The sequence below is a fragment of the Tamandua tetradactyla genome, chromosome 2 (genome assembly GCF_023851605.1).
Source record: "Tamandua tetradactyla isolate mTamTet1 chromosome 2, mTamTet1.pri, whole genome shotgun sequence".
NCBI classification, from domain to species: domain Eukaryota; kingdom Metazoa; phylum Chordata; class Mammalia; order Pilosa; family Myrmecophagidae; genus Tamandua; species Tamandua tetradactyla.
In genome coordinates this window covers 84,663,406-84,687,013 of record NC_135328.1, presented here as the reverse complement: position 1 = coordinate 84,687,013, position 23,608 = coordinate 84,663,406, and the positions used below count along the sequence as shown (strand labels likewise).

Below are 23,608 nucleotides of genomic sequence, written 5' to 3'. Positions count from 1 at the left end.
AAATTTTCAGGTATTGTTCCGCTATATTTTGTCCCTTTCTCTTCCTCCTTTCTTACTGGAACTCCCATTACATATATGTTGTGTTTGAGATCGTTCCACAGGTCTACAAAGCTCTGTTCATTTTCTGTAAATCCTCTATCTCTCTGTTCTTTGAATTGGGTAATTGCTATTGATATACTTTCAATTCACTGATTCTTTTATCTGATATATGCTGTTGGCTTTTGAGGCTATCTGGTGAACTTTTCATTTCAGATATTGCACTTTTCAACTTCTATCTTGTAATAGTTTCCATTTTTTTCCATTAAGATATTTTAACTTTTCATTCATTAAGATCAATTTTATTTTACTCATCTAAACGTGTTTTTCTTTAATTATTTGAACATATTTTGACAGTGTCTTTGAAGTCTTCTGCTAAATACACTATCTATACCAATTCTCTGTCCATTTCAATTGACTGATATTTTAGCTTTCCTGAATTTGGGTCACAGTTTTCTGGTTATTTGTAGGTCCCATGATGTTTAGTTGTAAATTGGATAATCTAGATAATACTTAATAGGAACTCTGATTCTCTTGCAGCCTTTCAATTACTGCTTATTTTTATTCTAGTAGACAGTTAACTTTTTTGCACTCAAATTTCAAACTGTATCTCTCTTATTGTGTGCAGTAGCTGATATATCTGTTCAGTTATTACAGCTTGAGCTTTTTGTTTTTTGTTTTTAACTTGCTTCTCTAGTTATCCCCCTGGATTTGCATAATTTAGCTCTCAGCCAAGGAAGTGAGTGGAGTTTATATTCAGATATTGGGATTTACAATCTCTGTAATTTCATCGTTCCTGGGGAATCCCCCTATATTTCTTGCCTCTCAGCTAGACTTGGGCTCTGTCCTCTGACACTTCAAACTAGCAAGGCTTCGGCTTTCTGTAACTTGATCTACACGTGATCTGAGTAATGTACTAAATTAAATGAATAGAAAACTCACAATAATCTCACTTGGTGCAACAACCACGTTCAGGGTTAGGTTCCTTTCTGGTCCCTGCCTCTTTACATGGTTTTTCTTTCTTTCTTTCTTTTTTTTTTTTTTTTTTTGGCATGGGCAGGCACCAGGAATCAAACCCAGGTCTCAGGCATGGCAGACAAGAATTCTGCCTGCTGAGCCACTGTCGTACTGCCCACCCCCACCTCTTTTTGTTGGTGCCTCTTGCTTTTCTTCCACACTGCATAGGTTATCAGTCAGCCAGAAGTTTGTACAGAAATGTAACTCAGATTTAAACTCTCACCTTTTGGTTCTGTTACTGTAAGGATTATTTTCCCAATATCTAGCTGATCTTTCAACACTGAGCACTGTTCTTTGCCACCAAGAACTAAGACAGGAAAGCTGGGTTTTTCTACCATTGTGATCAGGGGAATAGAGAATCTCTTGGGTAAGAAAGCCAAAAACTCACAATTCTTACTCTTTCCAGTTGCAGATTTTCAAGACTGTGTTCTTTTCCAGCTTCTGTCTGATTTTAGACTATTTTCAATGACTGTAAATAGTGGTATTTAATATATTGTCCAGTTTTATAATTTTTATATGGAGTAGAGAATGTGCAACCAATTCTTTCTACCACTTCACCAAAAATTGCCTAGAAAGAGATTCCTAATATGAGACACAAACAGGTTTCTACTATTGGGTTTGTAGTGGGGAGGGATTCATAAACATTTTAATAGTTTCAAAATTATGTGTGGATGAGTATTTATGTATTATTGTGAGGAGAGAGACCATTGCTTTCTTCAGATCCTCAAAGAGGTTTGTGACAAAGAAAGTTTAAAACCCTCTCTGTGAAACTCTGTGAGAGAAGCCTTGTGTCCCCAGCTGTAAATTTTCATTTCACTATAAGTTACCAAATTAGCTTTCATCTTCTTTATTCTTTTGTAGTAACACGAGTTTATTTATGTTTTTAATGAACTAATTTTGCTATGAGTTTAAATCAAAGAAGAAAACTAAAGCACAATTGCTTCTTAGGTAGCAATTTCTCCTGATTTTGATGATGTGGATGCTGTAATGTGCATTTTCTCATCTCTGTTCCAAGTAGGAACATGGAAAAAAACACAGAAGTTTGGATTCTGCATCCCAGCCTCCTTCTGTGATCTGGGAAATGGACACGGCTCTGCATAAAAAGCTTTGTGGACCTCCTCTGTGTCCATCATGCCATAGTGGTAATGAAATCTAAGCTTGCTTGCTGACTTCTGGCCTTGAATGCATCATGCTTAATCTGACTCATGAGAATGGAAAGGTGTAAATTAAATGCTTCCCTGAAAGAGTATTCATAAAGATTCATTTTAATCCCCCTAAATAAGAACTGCTACGTTCCATGTTTAAGACTTGATAAAATGAGTTACATTCAAAATTGAGACCATATCATTTAGTTACTGGATTTAAAGGCGTTTACTTAATTACTTAATTAAGAACAGGTAAGCAAATGTGTTGGTTCTTTATTTTCCAACTATCTGGACCTATACCATAAGTTATGAAGTTAGAGCTTTATTTTCTATTCTATTGTGTTTGGTGACTTTTATCCATTCATATATTGTATGATTTTAAACACCTATTGCGAAATGCCAGACACTCTTGTGCCTAGTACAGTGTTTGAGCAATGGTGGGCAGGGACATCTGAACACATATAGTGGGATAAAGATCATGCTAACAGCGAGCACAGGGATTTGTGGGATAACACTGAAGATTAGCCAAGAGTGTCAGGGAATAAATGTAGGGGGAGGTAACCCCTAAGATGATTCTTCCATGTTTAGAAATGCGTGACAGGCCATTTATTCTTATATGATTAGGAATAGGGAATAGAGCATGCCAAAATGAATTTAAGCAAGATAAATTCTTTACTTGGTGAAATGAGAGCCATCCATGTGATTAGAGCACGAGGTATAGGTGTTGGGAAATGAGGTTATTGAGTTTGGCTGGGACCAGCTGATGGAAAGCCTTGAGGCCTAAGGGAACTCCATGACCATTAAAGAATTTTATGGAGGAATGTGATGATAAAGTAATAAACAATTTGTAAAATCTCTCTGTACTATGGCAAGATTGGTTGATGTACTTGAGAGAAGAGGATCATGCCATCCTTAGCTGAAATTGTCACTGCTAACTAATTTATTGGCAACATTAAAGAAACTAGAAACCCCGTCTAGAGCCCTCTAGCTCTTTACCTTCTAGAAATACCAGGAGGCCTGATTTAAACAAGTAAGGAATGTTCCCTGCAAAAAAAAAAAAGAGTCACAGTTGCAGTTAGAGATGTGAAAACATCTAGATATAACACTGGGTGTTCTGTTAGTTAGAAAGAAACCCTTTCAAGAAGGCTAGAGATAAAAATGTAAAACTTATGTTTTTAACATTAATTTATGAGTCTAAGAAAATGGCATGGTTGATGCTATGGTCAACATATTAAAAAAAAATGCATTTCCCATTTTTAAAATACAAGGTATCTAAAGCTTGTTCCTAAAAGGTGCTGTTTTGTATACATACACACACATACATACACACTGCATTTCTATTCTTTTGTGATAACAAGCAAAAAATAGTGTTACAGACTGGTACAGAAAGTAGGGCATGTTTTAATTGGGAGGCACAAATGTAAGATAAATGGACTCTTCTGGTGTGAATTCTACAACTGAGAAGCAGAACTACTGAATTCACCCAGTTTGTATTATTAGAAGCTGACTTGACACTTCATTTTAGAAGCATTGTTTCATCACTCCTTTCCACAAATATCACAATTGCATAGACTCATGATGCTCACAGTAGTCTACTTTTGAGGAAGAAGCAGCACCATTTGTCATCTTCTACTTTCACATTTTTCTAATGCTTGTTTCAAATCACAGAGGGAAATAAAAAGTGTAGTCAGGTCAGCCTAAGAAACTTGGTATATGATGCTGTAAATAGTCAAATGGATTTGGGCAGAATGTAATCAGTTGCTAAATGAAGACAAAACATACTCTAATCTTACCATTAATTTTCAAGCATTTGTCTTCTTCCCTTTCTTTATGTATGGTTTTACATGTTTGGGTGTGAATATACCAATCTTTAGTAAAGAATTCTACTTCAGGGATATTTACTAAAATTAGGCATGTAATTATTTAACAGGCAATTACTATGCATATTTATTCTAATTTATTTCTTTCTCACCAGGATAATCAAATTTTTAGATTGCTATTATTTGTAATCAATCTAACGTTCCCATATTCCAATCAGAAAGTTGGTTGAGGTAAAATTCTCTGGATACTGTACCAAAGTTTCCATCAGAGATAGAATTAAGGCCCAGCAATGAAGATGAAAGTGTTAACAGCTTCCTGACTTATCTAAAAAACAATGTGGATAAGTGATTAAAATACAAAAATCATTTGAATTTAAAGCCAACTGATATTCTGGGTCTCTCAAGTACAATTTTTTTACTGAAAGTAAATCATGAAAATAAATATTTGCAGGGTTCCCTTGAGGAGCTGGGGAAAAGGTGGAAATATTAAACTTCCCCACATAGGGAAGACCTGATATTCTTGCAAGCACTAGGGACTACCAGTTTGATGGGACAGGCCCTCAATCTTGGAGCTTGCCCTATGAAACTTATTCCTGCAGAGGAGAAGCTAAGTCTACCTAAGAGTCACCCCCAGAGAACCTCTTTTGTTGCTCACCAGTGGCTTCTCTCTCTCTCCCAGGTAAATTCATTGCCCTCCCCCTGTGTGGGACATGACTTCCAGGAAGGAGCCTGGTCCTGGCATTCTGGGAGTGAGAAAGCCTGCTTGACCAAAAGGTGGAAGATAAATGAATCGAAATAAAGCTTCAGTGGCTGAGAGATTTCAAAGAGAATCAAAATGTCTTTTTGGAGGCTATACCTATGCAGTATATAGATAACCTTTTTCAGTTTTTAGTGTATTGGAGTAGCTTGAGGGAAACACCTGAAACTGTTGAACTGCAATCCAATTACGTTGATTCTTAAAGATGATTGACTAACTATAGAGCTTTTAGGGTGTGAAAGTGTGAATGTGAAAACCTTGTGACTGACACTCCTTTTATCCAATGTATGGACAGATGAATAAGAAAATAAGAAGATAAAAATAAATAAACAATAGGGGGTATGGGAGTTATGGAGTGTTTTAGATGTTCTGTTTTACTTTTATTCTTATTTTTTAGAGTAACGAAAAGTTCAAAAATGGATTGTAATGATGAGTGCACAGCTCTATGATGATACTGTGAACCACTGATTATATACTTTAGATGATTATATCTCAACCAAAATTATCATTGAAGAAAAAATAAATAAATGTGTGTAGCAACCTTGGCAAGTCATTTTCCCCTATTAAATAAAAAAATGTTTAAATATTCATAACCTTTGCCCTGAGAAGGCCAGTAAGTAAATATTTTCTGTAGAAATAACTTAGCAAAGGAAAAATGTATTTCCAGAGATATTCATTAGAGTGTTATTTATGATAGAGATAAACTTGGAATCATCTAAAAGCCCTAAATAGAGTAATAATTACGTATGTTTTGCTACAAACACAAACTAGAATACTGTACTGCAACTGAAATTATTTTTATGGTAATATTGTAAAATATGGAAAAAATTATAGCTCATAAAATTAAAGTTTAATTAAAGAACTCATTCGCCGGTACACCCAGATATATACACAAGAATGTTCATAATAGCCCCAAACCAGAAATAGCCCAAATGTCCTTGAGCAGTGAAATAGACAAATAAATTTTGGAATATTTAGACAAGGGGACACTATACCCAAACAAAATGAACTCAGTCCCTAAGACCGAGATTCAGCTTTGGTTCCTGCATGCCATTTTTCTTTTGTCAGTTCCTATTCTGAAAAACAAAAACAAATGAGCAAAAACCTTAAAGCGGTTGAGCCTTACAGGTGATAATGACATAATTCAGATTTTCTGCCTCTGTGTTCCATCTTCCTGGTGGAGACACTATTCCCTCACTTGGAATTTGGTGCTGAATGTAGTTTGTCTTATGATAGTCCCTGTGCTCATCTCCCAAAGGCCCTGTCATCTAAGTCTGCCTTGCAAGGCCTCTTCCCTCCTAAGCCTGGTGCTAGGAGGGGTAGACAAGTGTCATGATTTGCTTCCTGCTTTCAGGATGGAGATGATATTTGTTCAACAAATAACAAAAAGGGATGAAAATCAACTGCTACATAAGTAAAGAATTAACATTATCATATTATTTGCTATTTTTAAGCTACAAATATTAACGTCATTATTCTTAGAAGTGACAGGAAAATCAAATGTGTATATATAACAATTATTGAGTCCTGAGTAACTTAAAAGATGAAAAAAATTCTATTTTCATTTTTCAGGGGAAATAAAATCATACTTTCTTAGACACCTGGGTCCTTGAAAAGTACCTTTACAGTAGAATTCTTTAATAAGAAATGAGAAAACTCTAATAGCAATTTCTAATGACCATGTACTGTTTTTCTATTCATACATTTTGATAATTCTTATATAGCATTTTCCTTTCTCTTAAGAATGAAGGGCCTTTGCTTTCAGATATTTTTTTCTTTATAACATTTTCTTAATAAAACAATCATTTAAAAGGAAAGTACAAAGCAATTAAAATAGTTTTAGTTATAAATTTTCCCTTCAGAGACTATAATTTGTAGTGATACATTTGTTTTCACAAACAGTGATCTCAAGAACATTGCATTACTGAATTTTCTTCTGCGTAAATATTTGTTCCAACCCAACTTATCCTGAGTTGTTCTCACTAAGGCTTCTATTAGTGCGTGTTGCTGAGAAACTTCAGTCTTTCAAAAGTTCTCCTGTTCTCTGGTTCCCTGGCGGTTGCACGAGCCAGTGAAAAACAAGGGACTTGTCAGCTTTCAGTTATTGTGCTTCATGTGCTGCATATTATTAAAGTAAATCATTTCCCCTCTGGCCATTTTCTGTGCAAAGTTGTAAATCGATTCCAATTTCTAAATGGGAAAAAAATGAGAGAGTGTCTCATTAGTAATAGTATTTGTCAAGACCCAGAAAGAAAACCATTTAGATGGGGGCGGGCGGGGAGTATGGTTTTGTAAAGAAGTCCAACTACCTTAAATGTTTGTGCTGCAAGATGTCTAGTGCAAAGCTAGCTTTGTTTCTTATTGATGCAGCACAGGAATTGAGAACTGACAAATCCTTTGTTTAATTGAGGCTTCAAGTTTGAAAAGATGTCTATGAGACTAAATAGATACATTTTGTAACAATTTCTCCTATAAGAGAAAATATAAAAGGCTTTCTGATCAACTCTGATTCTGTTCTCTCAGGTAACTATGGCATCTTCTATGTGTATACAAGGCTGCTGTTTCAATTCTAATACGCAGGCTCATGAAAGAAGTCGACCATTTGAAGGAAATGTCAGGAATGTATGGTACAAGGAAGAAGCTGGGTGAGTATTAGGCAAAAACAATGTGCAATTCATTCCCTCACTAATGTGCCATTTCCCCTTCAGGCGAATTATTTCACCAACGTATGATAATAAAGGGCTTCAGCCAGACCTTCTTGACAATTTGGACATGTTGTTGGATAGGTGCCACTATCTTGGAAACAACACAAGACTTTTTCAGCAGAGCTTTCTCACAAAAGCTACCTGGAGAGAGAACACACAATTCCATCAGTTCCAGATTATCTGATAGGAAACTTCAGAGGCTTTCCTTATGGGACCAAGAAGACAAAAGGTATTCGGGAAGCAAAGTAAAACTAAGACTTACAGAAATGGAACAAAGTCAAAGAGGAAGTTAATTAATGGCAAGAGCTATTAACAGGTCAGAAACTACACAGAAAATAGAAGGTAGAAGTATTATCCTCTTAACCTTTTCATTCTGGTTTTATAAAATCTATAGCTCAAAGGCAATATGTTCAGAAAGAAGAAATCATGTAGTCAATAATGAAAAGTACTCCTACTGAAAAAGCTCAATTTTATAAGTATTGCTTTCAAAAAGGCACATTTAACAAAGCAAACATATTTGATGGGATTAAAATACTTATGTCATATACAAAACAGAATAAATTTGAAACAATCATCTTCTTTGCTATAATTCCAAAATTCTTCACAAAGCATCTCTCAGCAAATTATTTTCCAACATCTTTTTGGAGATGAGTATTAATGGCGTGAGTGAGAAGTATTGGTTTAAAATGAAATCCAGAAATACTTGTTTAAAATTTTACCAATGGGGGGAGGAAAGATCACAGCACTACAGGAAAGAAAGAAAAGAAGGAAGGAAGGAAAGAAGGAAGGGAGGGAGGGAGTGGGGAGGAAGGAAAGAAGGGAAAGGAGGGAGGAAGAAGAGAGAGGAGCAGAGAGCAGAACAGAGAAGACAGTGAGAAGCTTGCATTATTGCTTTGAGGGGTCCCACAACCAATATCAATTTGGCTGCTTCTCTCTTTGTCCCATTTTACAATATTTTATGGCTTTAATCACTTCAGGGAAGGTAGTGCAATAAAAAAGCAGTGTGATTTTCTAACTACACAGACTCCAGTAATTCCAATGAGATCCCTGTCAGGATTTTGGAACAGACATCATTACTACTTTGTGAAAACTATCCGTTAAAGACAGCCCAATTATTGCTTTGATTGTTATAACCAGCTTTCACATTGTGCCAAACAGAATCAAGGTGCTAAACCACAAAATGAGCAGTGTTTAATAGGTGCCTTGGCAGTCACACAGATTCAAATTAGGGGACCTGATTCAGATTCAATTTAAGCTTCAACTTTCATCTTAAAATTTTTATCACTGTAACCATTGAGGTATAAGATACTGAATGTTTAGCTCATAGGATTTTCAGCTCCACATCATGGGCAATGTGAGACTATTTTAATATCCAGCACAAAGATGCTAATTCCCTTCCTCACTCACAGCCTCATTCCAGGACAAGACAGAGGAGAACTGACTCAGCTCTCCCTTGGCACAAAGAACTAATTCTAGGTGAAACAACTGCAAAATGAGAGGTTTCAACAATGACATTTTATCTTTCTCCCATTCAATGCCATTGTTGCTAGGAGGCTACATTGGATTCAATCTTCTCTAACTCTCAAAAACATTCTGCCTTGAAAACTGCCCTATTTTCCTACTTGATTGTTCTAGTTTGCTACCTGCCAGAATGCAATATACCAGAAACAGAATGGCTTTTTAAAAGGGGAATTTAATAAGTTGCTAGTTTACAATTCTAAGACCGAGAAAATGTACCAATTAAAACAAGTCAATAGAAATGTCCAATCAAAGGCATCCAGGGAAAGATACCTTGGTTCAAGAAGGCCAATGAAGTTCAGGGTTTCTCTCTCAAGTGAGAAGGCACATGGTGAACACTGTCATGGTTTCTCTCTCAGTGGCGAGCAAGGCGTCATCTGCTAGCTTTCTTTCCTGGCTTCCTGTTTCATGAAGCTCCCCAGAATGTGTTTTTCTTTTTCATCTCCAAAGTGCTGGTTAGTGGACTCTCTGCTTTGTGGTGCTGCAGCATTCTCTGCTCTCTCTGAATCTCTTTCTGAATCTCCCTCATTCTCCAAAATGTTAACTCTTTTATAGGACTTCAGAAACTAATCAAGACCCACCCAATGGCTGGAGACACACCTCTACCTAATCCAGTTTCACAACCACTCTTGATTAAATCCCATCTCCAGGGAGATGATCTGATTACAGTTTCAAATATGCAATACTGAATAGGGATTAGAAGAAACAGCTGCCTTTACAAAATGGGATTAGGATTAAAACATGGCTTTTCTAGGGTACATACATCATTTCAAATCAGCATTTTGATTTTTGTTGAGAACTAGAATCGATTTTCTGGGTTATATCACTATTCAAATTGCAAATAAATTGTCCCATTTTTCTCACCTGCAAATTATGTTGAGAAATGCTTTTTTTTTATAAAGAGTTTCATTTGTAACAAGAAGGCAGCTTCTCACTGGATTAGAAGCACCTTGAAGTGGGATTGTCTCATTTATTCTTTTATCTCTAATTGCTAGCACAGCACATTCATGTCCCATGGAGAATTTTTCGGTAGGAAATGGAATCAGTGTATGAATTTATCCTTCTTTTTCTCCTAGATGAAATCTCCTGACACAGTTTATATAATTTTGTATAGAATGTATCCCAAGACTAAATTAGCAATGCACTTTTTGAAACAGCTTGAGATAACATCTTTATATTAGTTTTCCCTCTTCTGTGCATTCCTTCCTTTGCTGCTCCTTCCTGCTCTCTAGATTATATTCTAAAATAAAGTCCCAGGGCCTGCTCTATCAGAATCCTAGGTAAAGACACATAGGAAAATGATAACGATATAAAGTTATGTGAGAGAAAAAGAATACAAAATTATATATCTAAATAATTCTAGTTTTGTTAAATTGATGTCTAGAAAAAATATATTAAACAGGGTGTTAGCAAGTGCTATTTCTGGGAGCAGTATCAGAAATTATTTTTATTTACTTATTTTTTTACATTCTTATAGCTTCCAAATTTCTTTCAGTGACCATGTATTGTTTTCAAAACCCAAAAATAAAACTTCTGTGGGAAAACCTGTCAGCAGGTTTCTGTGATAGAAAGCAGTTCAGGTCAGGTATAAAGCAAACCAGATTCCATGGAAAACAAATATGCAAGTCAAACCAAGCAAACCCAAGGTCAAAATGGCAACAGCTAACAACATGATAGGTCAAGGGATATGGGAATAATCTACAGTGGCAGTCTCATTTTAGAGCTGGGGTCTCTTTTAACCTATTACCTGTTGCAGGAAACCTGCTATCTGGGTCAAATATCTAAGAGAGAAATATGTAATGGATACATTTTCTAATTAAACATTAGCACTACTTCTGTATATAAGTAGAGGATGCTCATGCAGGCTATAAGACAGAATATTTGAAATTTGAAAAAAGGAAAGGCCAAATTTCCTGGTTGATGAAATTATGGAACACAAGAGAAGCTAATTTCCATGAGGGGAAATTATTATATAGATGTAACAAGATGAAAAATATTCTTATTTAACATTTGTCACAGGAATGCATGTTAAGAAGGGAACCGTATTTAGAAACATAAGTTGATGAAGGCTTGAGGATAGTAGATAAGACCCTAAGGGAATAGGAGGTAGGTGAAATTCTTGTTTTGCATAAGTAGAGGAGGAATTTGCTTGTATTTTAGCAGAGGTGTGGGGATGGGAGGGTTAGGTTGCAGAGGTAAAATGAGAATGAGTGAGGAGGCAGATGGATGAAGACAGAGGGAATACAATATGATGATCCTTTCCTTTAAACCTTCAAGTCTTCAGTCAAGTCTTCTGAATCTTGGAATGCTGCATGGGAGTGGATTTCTCTGTAGAACAGTGAAGAGGGCTGCCTTCTGGGAGCAAGTTAGTTTATTGCAAAACAGAGTTGGCACTCGAGGGTGCAGGAATCCAGAGCAGAGAGACTTGCAGAGATGAAAGAGAGGCTGTGAACTGTCCCAGGTATAGGACTGGGAAGGAGACAAGTATTAGATATACTGGCTTCCTTGTGGCTGGGTGCTGTTTGCAGGATTCATGACAGTGAGATGCTAAATTTGGGGGAAGTGGGCTTCAGGATGAGGAAACCCAATTTGAATTGGTGGCCAGGGAGCAATATAAGGAAAGCAGACCCCAGAAAAGATGGCACTCCCTAGATTCTTTCTTTCTCATCATACTCCCTGTTCCTCTCAGCCAGGTTAATTAAGTAAAACCAGAAATAAGAGAGTAGCCATCCTGGAAGAATTACCAGGGATTATTTATTTTAAAAACAAAGCTAGCTCCCTGTAAAACTCATTATCACTTGGAAATTCATTCAAAGAATGCAGTTTTACATTCATATAATAAATCCTGGGTGAATGAGTTTAAACACAAGCTCATATTTCTACTTTTTATAGTTTACTTTTTATTTTCACTTCAATTTCATTCCAATTTGCCTCATCCAGGAATTGGAAATATTCATGAAGAAAGAACAGAGAAATGAGGGCATTTGTCAGCGAGAGATGGCTATCATGCGGAATGCACTGGCGTGAGGAAAAGAATAGGCAGAATAAAATTCAGGACAGGAGCAGCTTCATGGACCTCTGATCTGTGCAGTGGTGAGGGCCTTGCACTTAGAAAGTTTAATGCTCAGCCCTCCATCCCTGCCTCCTTTTCTATTATGTGCGGATGTTTCCATTCTGAAGCCCAGGGGAGATGTCAGGTCTAATGAAAAAGTTTGGCCATACCTTAAACACAAAACCAGGAAAAAGCAGCCCCAGCTTCTTATCAGGGTGGGAATTCTCAGTGGCAGGACCCTCTTCCCCCAAGTTGTATCAATACAGTGTCCTTGGGCAGCACAGATTTGTCTCTCCTCTATGATACTAAGTGGGGTCTGTAGAGTTGCCATCCACCAGCCATGTCGGCTGACCTCTGCTCTTTTGGACCCTATGTGCTCTGTAAATAATAAAGCAGCCATTTGTTGAAAATTTCTGTCGTACATGAGCCTGTGTTGCCATGATATACCACGTAGCGATGCACCATATAGCAACTGGCTCCACAATCACAGTCTTGAAATTCTTAATACGTTTTAATGAGGGGTCTCAGATTTTCATTTTGTGCTGGGCTGCACAAATTATGTGGGTCCTGAAGAGGGAAGATAAAGGAAGAAAAGTTGAAGAGAGGAAAGAAAGAAATGTAAAAATCATTTTACTACGGTTAAGATTGAAGAGACAGGAGGTGAAATGGGATTTCCATAGTAGGTTGTTGGTGAATATGGGAAAACACTGAGTTGGGTGGGATGGAGAGAAATTGGGAAGAACAGGATATTAAATATTGCTTCATTGTCATTAACTAGTGCTCTGTGAAGCTTATCTGTGCTATTGTCAGGTTTTCTATGCCATATAGCAAGAAAGAAAAGCTAAAGATACCTGCAAGTATCACAAAGGAAATAAATGTGAACACTGAAATTGGAATATCCATATCAAGAGGTTGGTATTGGTGTTTTGGACCCAAAGGATGAGACCTGGAGGCACTTATGGGATATTGAAGTCAGCAACCTGGTGGAGTACAGGGAAGGAAGCAACCAGACAATGAATTGGAATGTCTTTGTAACATATGTGTGCTCATAAATTAAAATATCCCAATTTCGACCTGAAATGAATCTTCCTCTTTCAAAGTTTTCTTACAAATGGATTACTGTAGTGGTTTGGAGCTATATACCTCAGAAAAACATGTTGTTAAACTTAATCCATTCCAGTGGATATAAACCCACTCTAAGAAGGAACTTTTGATGAAGTTATTTCAGTTAAAGTGTGACCCAACTTGATCAGGATAGGTTTTAATCTTACTATTGGAGTCCTTTATGAGCAAAATGAAATTCAGACAGTTAAAGAGAAAGCCATGGAAAATAAGAAGCTGAAGGTCAGTGGAACCTGGAAGAGAAAGGAGAAGCCCAAGAGAGACTACTACATACATTGCCATGTGACAGAAGAGTACAGGACCAGGAATCACTGGCTGCTAGCCCCAGAATGCCAACCTTTGGAAAGAAAGCATCACCTTGATGATAACTTGATTTGGACTTCTAATTTCAAAACTCTGAGGCAACAAGTGCCCATTGTTTAAGTCAGCCCATTGAATGGTACTTTCTTTAGCAACAAGGAAACTAAAACAATTATCATAGTATTTTCTTTATTCTAGGTACTGTGTTAGGCTCTAGGAATTTAGTGGTAAATAAGCCAGAGCATGGTGTCCTACCTAAGGGGGCTCACAGTCTAGTGAGCCTACTTACACAAACAAGTACATTACTGATGTTGTAATAAATACATTGAAGAAAATAAAATGAGTTATGAGAATTTATATATTGGAAGCCTAACCTAGTATTGGGAAATAGATTAAGAGCCTACCTGAAGAAGTGACTTTTAAGTTAATATTTGCATAATTAGAGAGGTCAGCCAGGCATGAGGTGAAAGAACTGAAGATAATGTTGCAAGCAAGCACATAATATAACACCACAGAGAAAAACAGGAGGTCTTCAAGCCTCCCACCAGGAGGTAAATCTCCTAAGAGCCAAATGTTTTGCTTTTCTTTTGTTCTCTGCTGTACCCTAGCATCTAGGACAGCACCTGTCACATAAATATTTGTTGGGTGAGTGGATGAATGATGTATTTTAGGAGAGTATTTAAGTTTGGAAAACCCTGAGCCAAAGGAATCATGATGGAAACAACCCTTAAAGGAGTAAAAAGATTGAGGCCAATAAAAGGTATATGTGGAAATAAATTCAGAAAATGCTGTAGAAGCCACTATTATTCAAACATCAAGACCTGAAACAGTCTGAATCACTGCTGTTTAGAATCATAATCCTTAGAAAGCATCATTGTTTCACAGGCCATATGTTAAGGAAATCCACAGATTAAAAAGTTGCATACTCTACTGTGGTGGTTCGAAACTGTATGTACCCCAGAAAAATATGTCCTTAAATCTAACCCATCCTTATGGGTGTAAACCCAATATAAGTAGGACTTTTTGATGAGGTGCAGTTATTCAGGAAGGATCTGCAGAAAGTCGTATTGTCTGATGGTTTGGGCGCCTATGTACTGCATGCGAAACTGCCAAGTTTATTTTACAAGATCTGTATGAACAGAACCACTGTCAGGCTATACTGTCCTATACTAAATAGGACAGAAAAGGGACAGATTGGGGGGAAAATCACCTCAAGGGCAGAAACATGGAAGGTGAGGTCTGGACCAATGCCATCTCAGACCAAAAGAATGGGCCCACCCATATATGTGGAAAGGGTGAGTCTGACCAGACTTGGAAAAGGAGCATCTTTCACCCCATTGTTCAGGAAGAGAGCTACCACCTCAGTGTTCTTGGAGTTTGGAACCTGTACCCTGGCATACCAGATGAGCCTGGCTGCCATCCCAATGCTTAAAGAGTATGGAATCTCCAACCCAGTGTTTGGGAGAGCCTGGGAAAGGGTAGGGTTGCACAAGCACTTGGGGGGGGGGGGGGCCAAGAAACATCTTTCCACAGATGACCCTTAGACCTTGAAATCTAATGGAATTGCCCTGCAGGATTTCAGAATTGTTTGGAACTTGTGACTCCTATTTTCCTTCTAATTTCTTCCTCTGGAAATGGAAATCCTATGCCTGTCCCACCAGATATATTGGAAGCAGATCATTTGTTCTCTAGGTTTCACAAGTTCACAAACAGAGGGGAATTATGCCCCAGGACAGACCACACACATAACTGATTTTTGATGAAATTTTGTATTTAGCATTGTTTCTGAAGTAACTTAAGGCTTTTAGTATGTTCTGATGGATTGAATGTATTTTGCATGTAGAAAGAACATATCTTTGGATTCCAGAGGGTAGACTGTGGTGGTCTGGAGCCATGCACTGCAGAGAAAAACATGTTCTTAAACTTAACCCATTTCTGTGGGTAAGACTTTTTGATGAGGTTACTTCAGTTAAGGTGTGACCCACCCCATTGAAGATGGGCCTTTTAATCCTTTTTCAGAAGTCCTTTATTAACAGAATCAAGACAAGCAGAGAAAGCCATGGAAGCAATAAGATGAAAGTAATGAAACCTGAAAGAAAAGGGGGAGACCAGCAGATACCACCATGTGCCATGTCACGTGGCAGAGGAGCTAAGGATTGCCAATCTTTGGGAAGAGAGCATCGCCTTGATGTTGCCTTGATTTGGACAATTTCCCAGACTGTAATGTTAATCAAATAGTCTCCCATTGTTTACACCAACCCATTTCATGGTATTTGCTTGGAGTAGCTTAGGAAATTAAACTCCTATCATATGTTATGCAACTCTGGGTGATGTATCATTCTTTATAAAAACTATCTCAACTCTATTAATTCCATATAACTTTGAATAACCAAATCATGCATTGCTTATGAGTAGATAATGCTTGGATAGAAATGCTTCTCCTTTGTTTCTTTTCAATCTAAGATATGCTGACCATTGATCAAGGCAAGGACCTTTATTGCATAATTCTTAAATCACTTTGCTAGATTGTTTGACTTGGCTAGAATTTAGGGCTTTACGCAAACTTGCCATGGCAAATGATTTAGGCCTTGCCACTCTCTTCCATGATTCTATTGTTTCCACTAAAGAGCTGCCACACCCACAGAGTCAATTTTCTGAAAGAGTGACTTCAGTCCTTGTGATAGAAAGAAAAAGATCATTGGAATCCTACTGAAATTATAGCTTACTCTTTCAGATTTTATAACTACCTAAAAGAAGAATTTCCTGTTTTAATCATCTAATTTTCCTGTCTCCAAGTGAACACAGCATAATTTAAAATATTTATTTTGCTAATTGATATGTTTTGCCTTTCATGTATAATAAATCAAAATTTCCCATTGGAATTTCTTAGAAATTATAATTTCTATTAATCATTTCCTTCCAGAAGCTCAGGAAATACAATAAGAAATAGGCCAGGAGCTCCTGAAGACAAGAACTGTGACTTATCTATTTATAAACTAATTTAAATCCATTTTTAGTGTGCTTGGTGCACATTCATTTCCCATCTACAGTCCATTTTTTGTTGAACAATTTTTTAAAATCCGTTTTTAGTTACTATTTATTTTGGGACAGACACTGAGCCTGGCACCACACTCATTATCTCGTTTATTAAATGAGTCAGTGCATAAAAGTCCTAAGAACAATGCTGGACACAGAATAAATACTCACTAAATATTGGCAATTATTTTCTCAGTTAATCTTCACACATCTAATAATATCTGGCAAGATAGGTATTTTTATCCCATGCTGCAAATGAGGCCTCGGTCTCTGTGAGGTGAGGCATGAAGCAACTTGTCCAAAGTGACCCAACTAGTAGCTAGCTGAAATCAGTTTTCTATCCTCTCATGCAGCCACTTCTCACTGTACACGATTTCAGAACATCCTTGGAAATAATGTTGTGGTTTGTCAAAAAATATCTGCAGTGAAAATGCAAAACTCTAAGCCCAGTTTGGACAGAAGGCATGACGTAGAACCCACGTGAACAGAGGAATATTGGCTCATTCTCTATGGGGAACTGAAGGACATCAGCAGGAAAGGAGCCCCGATGCCGAGACTGTCATAAAGTGTGTCCACAGCACAAACCATCTAAGAGGGCATATGCCTCCAACGCACGAACTAAGCGCTAGCTCCATCGAGGCACTGTGTGAACGCTGGGGAACCACACACTTGGGTAAGTCAGAAGTGCTAAATGCACTTGAGGAAATAAACTATGGCAGCACAGACTCAAGACAAATAAAATAATTGCAAACTGTAATAATTACTATGAAGAAAGCAAACAGGCTGCTGAAATAACGACTGGGTTATATATTTAGATGTTCGAGAAGCAAGCCTTTGTTGCTTTATTTTCATATTTTACCTTATAATTAAATGCAATTGACAATCACATGCAAAAAAATACATCCCGCATAAGTAGAGATTGTCCTCCAAGTACAAGAATATTTAAAAATTGTTTTTTAAATCCATTAATAAAATCTTCCATATTGATTGGTTGAAAACCAAATGTTCTTAATAGATTCAGAAAAAGAAAAATCCATAAAATGTAATATTTCTTCATGACAACTCTTAGCAACATTTCAACAAGGGAAAACCTAATAGAAAGGTATCGAAAAAAATTCTCTAGAGCAGTGGTTCCCAAATTTTAGTTTATATGAGAATCACCTGGAGGACTTGTTAGCAATATGGATTGTTGGCATCATCCCCTTCTCCCCAGAATTTCTGATTCAGTATTTCTAGGGTAGTTCTCCAAATTTGAATTTCTAATAAGTTCCCAGGTGACTGCAATGCTGAGAGTCTGCAGCCAGGCTTTGTGAACCACTGACCCACACTCCTAATTATAAAGTGGTAGAAGCATTCATTTTGAAGTAAGGATCAAAATGAAAATTTCCACTTCTAGTTTATCATGTCTAGATACCACATGGAAAAACAAGAAAAATAAAACAAATGAAAAGTACACAAAACTGAAAAGAAGAAACCCAGTTGTCTTTATTTGCAGGAAATATGATTGAACACATAGATAACCCATGAAATTCATTTAGAATAACAGCTTTCAGTGTATGTATGTAGTGAGCACATATCTACGTGTCCATATAAATATGTTAGTGTTCCCATATGCTGGCAGGAACCCATGAAAAAATAGTTAAATATATAAGTTATTTAAAATTGCCTCAAAATTTATAAACTATTTAGGGATATAGCTAACAAAATAGGCGTAAGATTTATATGTAGAAAAAAATAAATTTACTAATGCATGCAAAAGGGACTATGAAAGTGGGGGAGAGAGACATCATTTATAACTGTTATTAATCTGTGAATTTAATTAATCTATAAATGTAAAGCAATAACAATAAACAATTTAACAGGTCTTTACATAGAACTTAACAAGTTAATCTTTCATTCGTGAAAGTATAGAAACCAGCAATATAAGAAAATCTCGAGGAGTAGTAGGAATTAGAACTAAAGGTACAATCAAATAGACCAATGGACAGAATAGAGAGCCCACAAATAAGCACATACACAAATAGAAACTTAATATATGCAAGAGTAGCATTATGAAGTGCTGACTTATTTAAAAACGGAAGCAAAAAACCCTCTAAGGAATGAAACTTGAAAATTTACGGAAGGAAAAATAGAATGTTTTTATGAACTTTGATTTGAAAAAGATTTCTCTCACAAGACACAAAAAAGAGACTATAAATTAAAATATTGATATATTCAACAACATACATTTCAAACTTCTAGACAAAAGACCCATAAACAAGATTAAAAATCAAATCACAGGGTGTGTCAAGGTAATTTAAATGCATATCATTGATGAAGATTCACAATCACAATTCCAGCTAATCAACAAGACAAGCAACAGACAAGAAAAAAACACAGGATATGAACAGGCACTTGACAAAAGAAGAAATCAAGAAAACCATTAAACCTGTGAAATGATGCTGAACTTCACTGAAAATGATGGAAATGCAAAAAATAAAAAAATAAAAAACTGCTTCACACCCCTCAGACTTACAAAAATTTGGAAAGCCTAGCAATTCCAGGTATTGAAAAAATGATATCTCATCTTGGTGGAAGTAAAAATTGGTATACTTAGAAAAGCAGTTTAACTGTATCTAATATATATCTCTAAGAAAAACAGAGTAATGCTTGCACATATGTAAATGATGAACAATGCAAGGATGTTCAAAGTAGCATTGATAGCAATAACAAAGAAAATGAAATAATTTAAATGTCCATCGGTGGGGGAAATTATATACTGAACAATGTACAACTATACATTAAATATTCCTGCTTCGTGGTGAATGAAAAAATCAAATGACAAAATTGAACATTTGTGGATGATGAAAAACCTACAAATTAATACATTTTAATGAATGGGTACATATATCCATTCATTAAAATGTATTAAGCGTTCTAATATATAATATTACAATCAGAGCTAGAAGGTTCCCAATGACTTCAGAATAGTGGTACCATCAGGCAGACGGGAGAGGAAGCCCAGGGCTTTCCATCTGAATTCCCAACGTAGAACCTGCATTCATCAATCAGTACACTGTGAATGTAGCAAAGCCTCTATTGACTCAAATACTGAATGAATGAATGAATGAATGAGTGAGTGAGTGAATAAATAAATAAATAAATTCTTTCTGCTTTATTGATGATGGTGACTCACACACTTTTTAAGTGATCTCAGTCTTTTCTCTTAAAAGTTTCTTGGGGAAAAATCCCGTGAAGCAGAACCCTTAGATAGCCACTAAAGTTGGCAAGTTGCCTTGATTAAAATTGTTACCATATTGTGATAAACTTCTGGTAGTTATGTTAATCAAATTGCAAGAAAAATGTTGTTCCCTTAAAGGAAATATTTGATTTCACCAGGCTGTAAATCTGCATTAACTATTCTAAGTCACTGGTTCAAGCTGAAACTCAGGACCTGGCTCCTACCAATCAACCGCAGATAAATCAGTTCGAGTCGCAGTCATTTTGGCTGTCTGCTCTAAGAAATGCTGTTAATTTTAAAATACTCCATGGCACCTGCTTAGCATGTTTGCCTTCATAGGCTGTTTCTAGTTTCTTTGTAAGTTTGCCAAGTGTTTTCAAATGAGTCCCCTGGGAAAATGACCTATCAGTAATTTTTTCCTGCATTTTCTCAGGCTGATAGGAGAGCAGTTCTTTGATCATGCCAACTGAGGGTTGTACTTCTTAGTTTTCTAAGTACAGAGAAACCTTATGTTTGTGCAGCTAGGCAGAGCTTTGTGCCAGCACTGGATACTTTCATGTCTTACCTAAAGCTAAAAGGCGAAATCATGATCCACAGGTTGGAGGAACAGAAAGTGTCTCAACATTTTTTAAATCTGAAATTATACTGAGCTCTTTTCAATTTTATCCTTTGGAGTGTCAGTAATTTGGTTTTTTCGTTATTTTTCTTGACTAACTCCTCTTCCCTTCCTACCCAACACCTCCTCCCACATTCTATCCCAAGCCTCCACACAGAAAATAAGTATATAGCTCTTTAACAGACGGAGAATATTTTGTTTCCACGGTTTGAGTTAGAATCTGATGGTGCATGTCATCATTTTCAATGGATGATGATAAAAAGTCATCCTTCTTTTTTGGTTTGTTTCTTGGAAACATGGGAAAACAAATATTATTTAGAACTGTCATGCCCTGAGATGGTGGGAGACATTAGAGGAATGAGTTTCACATCAGGAAATCTAGGGAGGAAAATCCCTTCCTCTGGGATTGTGTTAAATTTCTTTTTCCAGAGAGGGCAAAAGTTCCTCTAATTAAGATGAAAGCAAAGCCAGTAGGCTTGTGACAGCGGTGAAGTTCATGTGCTTATTTTCTCCTAGGCAGAGGATGAAATCTGCCAAATTAAATCTAATTTTTGTTTGGTCAGATTTAATTTTCTGCTTTGAATGCCCTTGTATCTTTAGAATCTTAGCACCAAAAAGTTTTTTAAAAATTCAATGAAAAAAAAATGTTGAATCATTTGAGTCTAGGTCTGTCATAACATCACTAAGAATCCATTTCCCCATCTATGAAATAGGGCTGTTTTTACCTAACTTAGATAATAATTATAAAGAACGGTTGTTGTGAGGAAAATAGCTTGTTCAGGAGAAAAAAATCCAAAATTTACAGGGGTGTAGGAGGTAAATGAAGTGTGATCATCAACGTGAGGAGTGTGGACCATGTCAGATTGGGAATTAGCAAGTATACTAACAAAAACATTTCATGTCCTTTCTTTAAAAAAACAAACTGCTTAACGCTGTGCCAGCACCAGTCAACACACGGCTTCCACACCTCCCAAATAAACTTTGCAATCCGTTGAGTAAAAAGATATGAACTCTCGTTTAAGATAGCCTAAGCCTTGGAAATCACCTCAAAGTACAGGTTTTTCTTGGTTCTTAAGTAATTTAAGGAAATCAATTTCTCTGTCTCAATTTCCCCAGATGATAACATCATAGCATAATGTTTCTCAATTGTAATATAAGGATAATAATAGTATATTCTTCACATGGTGCTTGTGAGACTTGAAAATATCATGTATGCCAACAAGACTCTGTCTGCACATCCTGCTTCTTCAGTAAATTATCTTTGTTGTTACTATCTCATAAGAGTGCTTTGTATGTAGTGCTGTCCTATGCAAATGTAAGGAGTGTTTGGTTTGTTTTACTATCATTAGCTAGATGATATTTAAATGATAATAAATTATAAACAACAAATCAAATTAAAATTCAGTAAGTTAATCACGTCCAGGGTGGAAGCTAGGAGACATTTATTATTTTTAGTGTTATAAGGACTTTATATTCAGATTAATGCTGATTTAATTATTGGGTGCTTGTGGAATATATCATTTGGAGTTCTAGCAACAGAAAATGGTTCTACTTTGGTGCCAATAATGGTAAAATTATAACAGAAATACTCATATGGATTTTTTTTTTCTTTTTTTTTTTTTTTTGCATGGGCAGGCACCTGGAATCGAACCCCAGTCTCCGATGTGGCAGGCACGAACTCTGCCACTGAGCCACCATTGCCTGCCCTGTATGGACTATTTTTTATAGAAAGTATAAATAACTCACAGCTCATACATTGACATTCTACATATTTACATGTTTTATGTTTTTAAAATTTTTGATTGGAATAAACCTATAGTCTTTTTTTTTAATTTCTCACAGTAAAGAAAAAAATTATCGGGCATAATCCATCAAAGAAAGTATTATATTACAATGTCTCCTTTTTTTTTTTCCTTGTGAAATAAATCAAACACAAAAGCATATATAAATATATATAATTTGAATAATAAAAATAAAGCAAGCACCCCTATAGCTGTAATTTAGGCTAACTGATAGACTATTGATAGTATATTAGAAGCTGCCCATGTATCTCTCCAAAGGAATTCCTCCCCCTCCCCACTAAGGAGTCTGGCTCCTGGCTAAAATCCTATGTGTGCCTTTTCCATCCTGACCACAGGCACTTACAAAGGCTTTACCTGGCAGGCCACAAAGGGGGAAAGCAGCACCCTCCCGTCCCGCCACCTGCGCCCTAGACGTAGCGCATTGCAATATCTGCAGGGAATTGTAGTCAAGGACTCAGGCCCCCTGGCTGGTCATCCCCTTACCTGTATCTCCATTCCTAGGCTGAAGCTTTCCTCAGGCACCTCTACTGAGACTTCCTCGGAGAGGAAGAGGAGGACACATTGAAGACACTTTTCCACCCCAAGCCCTTTCTCCCTCCCTAAGTTCTCCAGGACCATGAAAACAGCAGGAGACTTTTGTTCAAGACTCATCAGGCAGTCAGATGATCCCTCAGGTCTGCAGTGAGTCTGCTGGCTCTTATCTGGTGTTGGCCGTCCAGGGGTGAAAATGGAGCAGGAGACCCAACACTTTCTCTCCACCTTAGCTTCCTGCTTACAGGGAGTGATTAAAGGCTCGACAGTCACTTTCATTTTGGCTTGTTGTCTTAACTGACTATGTTTGACACCTGGTGGCTCATCTGAGCTCTCTCAGTTCAGCTCAGCTGCTGTCAACCATAAGGAGTAATTGTCATCCCTACCTTTGTGGTAATTCTTTCCGTAATAGTCTCACCTCCTATTCACACATTCCTAAATAACAGATGGTTTAGCTTTGCCTTTTTAATTTTATCCTTTGCCTGTTACGAATGTCATTAAAATGGAACCACGTTGTGTATATTCTGTTTATTTCATTAAACATTATGCTGACAGAATTCTTCCATGATAACGTATATAGCTGTTATTTGTTCATATTCACTGCAGAATAATACTGTAATGCGTGTATATTCCACAATTTAGTCATCCAATAATTTTTGGTGTGCATTTGGGTGTTTCTATTTAGGGTTAGTACATCAAAACTTCCCTCAAAATTGTTGCCTAAGTTACTTTATAAATGTAAATAAGAATTTCTGTTAAGTATGGACCAAGAGTACAATCCTGGTTCATGAGGAATGTCCATCTTCAAATATACTGGAAAATGCCAACTATTTCCAAATTGGTTGTGACAATTGACCCCTGCAGAAGATAAGAATTCCCTTTGCTCTATATTCTCACCAATGTGAGATATGGTCAAGCTTTTTTTTTCCCA

At 36.7% G+C, this 23,608-nt stretch overlaps 1 long non-coding RNA gene across 1 annotated transcript; it reads right to left on the bottom strand.

Moving 5' to 3' along the window:
- Window positions 1-5,603: 5,603 nt before the first annotated feature.
- On the bottom strand, window positions 5,604-23,102 carry LOC143673541 (uncharacterized). Its single transcript, XR_013170431.1, has 2 exons — window positions 22,630-23,102; window positions 5,604-6,965 (listed from the first exon to the last, which is right to left on the bottom strand). It is a non-coding gene; the product is annotated as an uncharacterized LOC143673541 (long non-coding RNA).
- Window positions 23,103-23,608: the final 506 nt, after the last annotated feature.